Source organism: Morone saxatilis, unplaced genomic scaffold, assembly GCF_004916995.1.
Source record: "Morone saxatilis isolate NCDOM2014 unplaced genomic scaffold, NCSU_SB_2.0 Contig19, whole genome shotgun sequence".
Taxonomy (NCBI): Eukaryota; Metazoa; Chordata; class Actinopteri; family Moronidae; genus Morone; species Morone saxatilis.
In genome coordinates, this window is record NW_023339751.1 from 16,350,738 (window position 1) to 16,358,581 (window position 7,844).

Below are 7,844 nucleotides of genomic sequence, written 5' to 3' on the forward strand. Positions count from 1 at the left end.
GTGTGTGTGTGTGTGTGGGGCTTAATCTGGGGTTGTCACACGGCCCCATGCCACTCTCCGTATGCTAATCAATGAATGAAGCTCTGCAAAGCTCTCGTCTGCCAGCTAAACCCCACACCTCAGTGCTGATATGTCTATTAGCCACATGTCAAACTCTCTCTTTGTTTCTGCCTCCCCCTGTCTCTCCCCACATCACATTCCCACCCCTCTCATTCGATCGTTCCTCCTCTCTGTAATTCTGCGCCGCTGTCTCTTTCACTCCTTCCTTCTTCTTCTCCATACTTTATTCAACTCTCCTCTGTAACCCTCACTTTCCCTGTCTTCCTTTGCTCCCGAACACACACTCTGTACTGACAACGGTTGCGTACCAGTTTCATCAAGTGTACGCTCTCTACTTCTATTCATTGTCATTGTCATTGAGAAGTGCAAAGCATGATGGAATAGGTGGTGAAGGAAGCTGGCTGGTGAAAACAGGTGTAAAACATTGATATTATGTAAACAAAAATACCAGTTACAGCTTGAGAACTCATTTTTTTCCTTCATTTTGCTTCATATTTGAGTAAAAAATGTGGACGACAGACATAAAAATAGAAAAATGTGTACATTTCTTGTCTCTTTCAAGTATATCACATGTGGGTTTTTAAAGGTTGGTATTAAAGAAGACACTGTATGAAGATGAGTTCTTGGTCTAAATGGTGTATAACATTATTTAAAGTAGCCTGTAATATCAGGTTTGGTGCTTGCATATGGCTTTCCATAGCAGTGCAAAGAAAAGTGGTCGTGCTTGCTCTCTACATAATAATTGCTCTGTTTTTATAACATCACTCATGCTGCAGTACTGTCCTCTGCAACAGCAACCAGCACCAGGCGAGAAGGAATCAGGAAAAGAGTGTCATGTAGACAGACATGCTGACAGACAGGTAGAGGAGAGATAAAATGAGATGTAGTCCTGCATTTGTCTTAATGCTTTTGCAAGCCTTAAGACAGGATGACAGACAGACACACAGGAGGACAAGAAGGCAAGCAGACAGTTATAGGGGCAGTTAGACAGGCAGTCAGCCCTGGCATTTTGCTGCAGATAAGTAAGCTATCAGAGGAGGGGGATAAATAGCAGAGTAAAGATTGGTCCCGGCCCCCTCAGAGAGGAGCGGGGGGCCACAATGCAGGCGTGGTGGGCAGATAGCCCCCTGCTCTCATTATACTCTGCCTAATCCAAAACGATGTTTACTCAGAGAGAGAGAGAGAGAAGGGCCACGCTTATCGAAGCCCTGCACAGTCCTCCAAGCGTGTGTGTGTGTGTGAGTGTGTGCGTGTGAGTATGTGTTAAAATGAGCCTATTCCAATGGAAAAAGGGATCAGGAGTGTCTCCAAGGCGGACTCTGTTGGCTAGAATGTCGATGCTTATCACACATTGCCTGGCTCTTCTGGTGAAAGGCGAATAGGCTATCTAAACTGCCTATTCACAGCATGTGTATTTACCATACCAGCTAGGCAGATTGATCATTTTGTAATTGCTATTATTATTAACATACTGCCATTAATAGTTTGAGGTTTTATAAACAAAACTGACTAAATATGACTTATCAGTGGATAAAAACCTTAAAGGCCAAAAAGTATTTCTTGTTTTGATTTTGAAATACTAAAAAAATTGAATCTGCAGTATTTGTTCTTTATCTCTGACTTGTGATTGGGTTGCACCTTGTCTGCTTCCAATCATCTGACTGCAGTAGGCACCTGATTAATATACCACATGATGGCTCCTAAAAGGTTGAAGTACCTCTATAAGACTTGGTGTTTTGCCCTAGTGGCATTCAGATTCTTGTTGCTGATTACACCTTTTCATTTTGTTAATAGGGAATTATTTTTTCACTGGATTATTTGATATCGATCTTGTAGAGATTTCACTAAAAGCATACTGTACTGACACATATGTGTATTAGGAGTGATCATCTACTTACTGTGTGTCTAGTGTCTTTTTTGTGCATAGAAGATTTTGGATGTAGCTCCCCAGTTAGCGAAAAAAAACAAATGTATTTTGTATTGTATTTACAACAAAAAACTGCTTTGACTCTTTTCAACGTACTTCTATAGAGCAGTACTGCACTTGCTAGTTTTGGTGTCCATCCACCTTCCAGATATATTTTTTTTATTGTAGATTGATGCTATTTTGTATGATAATGTACATCACAATGTTTGTCCCAAAATGCACAGCAGTTTGCAAAACAGATTTCTGCTGTTGTATCATTCAGTATCATAATACAGTCCAATTGTTAAAAGTGTTACCCTGTACAAAGTAGTGTATATTTTTAGGTATCATAGTGTTTTGTCACAGAGATCTCACTGTTTATTGTTTGCAACCCTCTCAACTACTAGTGTTAACACAAACTACATGCAGCAACCAGCTGTCTTGTGTCTCACTGTGGTGCCATGTACACATGCGCACATACCCATACACACAAATGCACACACTTACGTACACAATCTTCTTCAACCTGTCTCTGTCTTTCTCTTTGACTCTGTCTCACACACACACACACACACACACACATCAGCGGCGTGGTCTTGTGAACTGTGTGTACCCTGTCTAGGCTGGCCGGGGTAATCCTGGCCTCCACTAAAGTAGCCGTGTGAGAGGACAGATTGTCAGTTGATCATGGCCAGCCGAGAGCCTTATCCCTTATTGGATCGGCCATGGAGGAGGCTTAGGAATTATCTGAGGCCTCGCTTAATGTGGAGACGGATCACCGCCAGAGAGCCACGGAGCCTGAAGACACGCTGGGCCTGAGGGGAGGGAAAGACACTGTGTGTGTGTGTGTGTGTGTGTGAACAAAAACCAACAGAGAGATGTGTGTTTGTGTGTATCAGTATGTAATAGTGATAGAGGTGTGTGTATGTGTGCGTGCACAAAGCATGGCCCACTTAACCCCATCTTGACACCTCTCTCTCTCTCTCTCTCTCACTCTCTCACTCTCCTTCCTTGCTTAGTCTATTTTTTGCCATTCATTCCTGTCCTCCTCACCCACCCTCCCTCATGTGACTCCTCTCATTCCCATTCCTCCTCTTTCTCTTTGTCATTGTCACTCCTTACCCTGTCTCCCTTATTCTTATCCTCTTGCTATTCAATCGTTCCTCAGCTCATCTTATGAGCCCCATCTTTCATTTTGCTATCACTTCCATCTGACTTTCTTCCTCCATCCTGCTTAACTTCCTCCCTCTATCTCCAGTTCCCCTCCCAACACCTCCCTCCACCTTTCTCCGCACTCAGATTTTTTCCCATTCTCCTCTCCATTCTAATCATCTTTCTCCTTTTTCTTGTCATCCTGCTCCTCCTCTATCTCTTCTTTTACTCATCCTATCCTTTGTATAACCCTATTCAGCATCATTCTGTCCTCAGCAGGAGACCTGACTGAAGCCGATGAAAGAAAGGTGAAAACATTTTATCTGAAGATAAAAGAAACAGAGCTAAGTGGCTGCTTTGTTAAGGAAAACTGACCACTGCCTCCTATCTCAGAGCCCTCTCGTGTAACTGTATATACAGCAGCGGACATCAGTAGTGCATATCATTAAATTGTGAAGCAAACACAATGGTCTTTGGCTGGTCGTAAATGTAAACTGACTTTTCTGATGGTACAGGCAGGGTTGTCGGTAAACAATATGTCAGACCTACAAGAACATTCGGACTACATGAAGTTTGTTTCAACTTTGAGGGCATTTTAACTGTCTGAAACGCAGCAATCAATATTGCTTTCAGCAGTACAAGCTTACTTAAGCAGATCCCGTTATCTTTTAAATGAAAGTTCTCAGGCTCTGTTTAATTAATTCTTGGTACTGAGAATGGCCTTGTATCAAACAAGTACTGATAGCTTAGCTTAGCTAGTGGGTTACTTTAAGTTGTCTCTCCCCAAAATAGTACTTGGATCGCCTTCAGGTATTTGAAATAGCCCTTTATCTAATTACATCCCTTCTGTCTACCGGCTGCCTTGGTGACCGGTTTACCTTTCTTATCCCACCACAACCCAAACCTGGATAAGCAGCAGAAAACGGAAGGATGGATGGATAATTCCATCCCTGTGCATGTGATTACTATAACAGCTACTGAGGCCAGATTAGCGCTGCCATAACTCGGGGAGTTCCCAGGGTCAGCCCCAGGTCACCAGAATGTGGAGGGATGAGAGTTTAGGACCTCAGCATTATACACTAGATTCAATGGGTAGCTGCAACCTATAAATGTGATTAGTTCAGCAGGCCTCCCACCGCCAGCACTGTTAACATTGCGTGTATGTGGGTTTATAAACCCCCCCCCAGGAATTAAGCATGTCTTGAGGACGTGTTTCTAAGCAAACACAGCATCAAGAAGCAGAAATGTAGAGCATGCACCTGCGTCCAGTACTCACGCCTTTTATTCAGCTGTTTTGTTTTATCCCTACAGTAGGTCTTCAGTCGATATTAGGCCACACCATAGGAAAAATATATATGTTTGTACTAAAAAAATGTTACATCCTTTTTTATCCTGCAAGTTGGGTAGATACCAAAACAAAATAAACCATAGAATTAAATCTGAAGTCATTTAAAACATCAGTCAATGAAGGACTGCGAATTAAATGAAAATCACAATTATTTTTGCACAGGGAAATCTGTATTGAAATCCTGATTAGGTTTCATCACTACTGATCAATCTTTGTAAACTTCTGGAAAAATTCTGCTGTACATTGCCAGAAAACTGCCTTAAATCACATTTAAGCAGTAAACCTTAAAGCTTTATATAAATATAATATAGTCATATAATAACTGAAATTGAACTCAATAATAATAATAATAATAATGCCACAGCATTCAAACACATAAAAGGATTTATCCTTCACTAGAAATTGCACTTGGGTTATATTTGCATGTTGCATGTGCGGAGACTAAAGTGTTCTTGAAATAAGCTCCAGTGACTGTTCAGACAGTGGTTGAAAATAAAATAATAAATGCAGTCACATATTTCTGAGAAAAGCGTGCAGCCCTATGGCACAGAAGCATGAATAAGCCACTCCAAAAAGGGGAAAAAATTTTCGGAAAAGAACATTTATCAAACCTCTTCATGTATAAAATGAACAGATGCACAGCCATGTTAAGAAACACCTTTTGTATCAGAAAGACTAAACTTTTAGTATTTCTGACAGGTTTAAATTATTTTTAAACTAACAGTAGCCAGAGGGGAGTTAACATTATTTCTAGCACACAACCCCTGTAGGCTGCACATATGGTTTTCGGGGTAACAAGGTTTAGTGCCTGGGACCCATAACTTTATTAAGCTGATACACACATACACACACACCTACACTGCTTCCTTTCCTCATCTAGTAATTGAAGGTGAGAAATAATTTCATTATCCTCAGGAAGAGTAATCTGCTCTCTACTCCTGATCCCTTCATTTCCTACAGTGCACCTCAACCTGGGAGGCACACGCACACAAACAGGCACCACATACTTATCACACATGCATGCACGTACACAAACACACACAGACACACACACACACATAGTTTTATTTTTTTATCACCCTGGGCTATTAATGTTATTGGAGTTGGGGATTAACCATCAGATTCACATATGCTTTACAAAGCTTTATTACTTAGTGCTGTCTGTCTTGCTCTCTCTCACACACATGCATGTGTTCACACACTCACATACAGGCACATAACTTTGTATTAAAGAAAGTTAATCTGACAGTATGAAAACATGGCAAGAAATATCCGGTTTAGAACTTTACATTATTGGTACTGCACTGAACTCTTGGGCACAGTGTTATTTGGTGTTATTTTTGATTTTCACAAATAGCCTTGAGGCATCTTGGTTTAACACGTACAGTTGTACAATCTCTGACATCCCAAAAGGAAACAACCTGAAAGAAGAGTACAGTAAGGCTTTGTCCACATTCTCCCCCTGAAACCTTCCCCTTCAGCATCAGGGTGGGATGTTAATGTTGCATTACCACCCTCTACTGTTCATCTTCCCAAGATGTTTTTGGGTGGTCCGTGATGTCAAGTGTCATGGTGACACACATCTGTGGACATGGGGGGAGGGGCAAAACTGTCATTTGACAGGGCAAAGGTGTGTGGTGGGACATTTCATGTGAACACACAATCAAAAGGGAGGGGTCAGAGTTAAGGGGGAAGGGAAGAATTAGGATGCAGCTTAAGATACACAATACCCCTCACATACACTTATTCTAGAGGATGAACATGTCTATGCTTTTAACAATTTGTTCCTTCTGCCTGGTTAATACTGGAATTTAATTTAATTACTGATTTTATTCATCAGAGTAACAACGGTTGTGTCTCAGCCTCTGTACCTGCAGTGACCCCAGTCAAGTCCAGATTCCATTTAAACATAGGACTTGACAGAAGTATGTAAAATCTATCTATTATGATAAATTGTCTTGATAAATGTAATAAGTATTTTTAATACTTTTGTAAGTATCATTATATGACATTCCCTTCCATTTCTGCGTGTCTAGATTAATTACAGAAAAGATTCTGAACTGGACTTTGGACCCATCAGGTGGTTTATTGTCACTGTCATTGTTTTAAGCTTGATTATTTGGGATCCAGGCTATTTAATTATTGAAAACTGAGATGAGAGTAAATTTAGGTACAGAGATCCTTAATGTTTCTAATGTGATACATATGGTTCATTGTCCAGCCGTACTTAAACACCATACAAAGATAACACTCCACAGCAATATTATATATTCTTCTTCTTGCCAATTAATCCTTTGCAAAGGCCAAAACAAACAATGAGCCACAGCATTGTAAAAGGTGACATTTTTCTTCATTACATGGCATGGCACTGTAGTTTATTTTGAGTCAATCTCCCATACATTCTTTTGCTGCCATAAATACTCACTAGTGCAACAATCTACGGCTGAAAAGAATCCCGAACAAAAGCACTGTTTACTCCTGTAACAGTAACTAGTGCAAAAAAAAACAAAAAACTACAATGTAGGAACAAATAGGCTTGGGGCTTAGAGCTACACACAAGGTAGGGAAGTCAGAAACTACTGAGAGATGCACTAATGCGTTGTTGCTTTTGAACTTTTAATGGGATTTTATATGATAATAAAAAATATAATAGATAATATAATAGACCAACCTTATCCTTTAAACACATATTCATTCAGAATAAAATATCAAGAATTATAAAGAATACAAATCCAGTTAAAAGAAAACATTTATATGCACATCAACAAACACCACATCTTGAGATAGCAGTAAACTATTGCTGCACTGACCAATGTGACAGTTGACAATATAAAGTTTTCTGTACTTTGTGACAAGCTCCTGGCTAATGGGGAATAACAGATGAAATTTAAAATGTCACCTCATTTAAGCCTTACATGTCTTGACACTCTCTAGACACACAGTATAGCTACTCTTGCTGTCATTGAATTTGTGTGTGTGTGTGTGTGTGTGTGTGCGCGCTGTCAGGCCGAGACGTAGAAAGCGTGTTTTTTTTTTCTAATGGGGAAAAGGAATATTTGGACATTTTATCAATAGGCATTATTAAATCCTGCTTGCTTGAGCTAATCTTGGCGGACCGGAGCGAGGGGAAAGAGAGAGAGCGAGAGAGAGGGAGAGCGAGAGAGATAGACACAGAGAGGGAGAGGGAGAGAGCAGTGATGTCTGCCCCATGAGGTGAAGAGAGACCGCCTGTAAGCCGCTTATTATATCGACTACCACCTTTTCTCTCTCCTCTTCTAACCCTCCCTCCTTCCCCAGTTTTTCTCTCGTTACCTTGCTCATGTTCTATCTGTCTCCCTCCCTCCCCCATTCTCCAAATCATTCTATATCCCCTCTTTC

General features: G+C 40.6%; 1 protein-coding gene across 1 annotated transcript in view; it reads left to right on the top strand.

The window, feature by feature from the left end:
• The window catches only part of camkmt (calmodulin-lysine N-methyltransferase), a gene marked incomplete in the record, with an annotated part of 102,827 nt that overhangs the window by 61,258 nt on the left and 33,725 nt on the right, over positions 1-7,844 (top strand).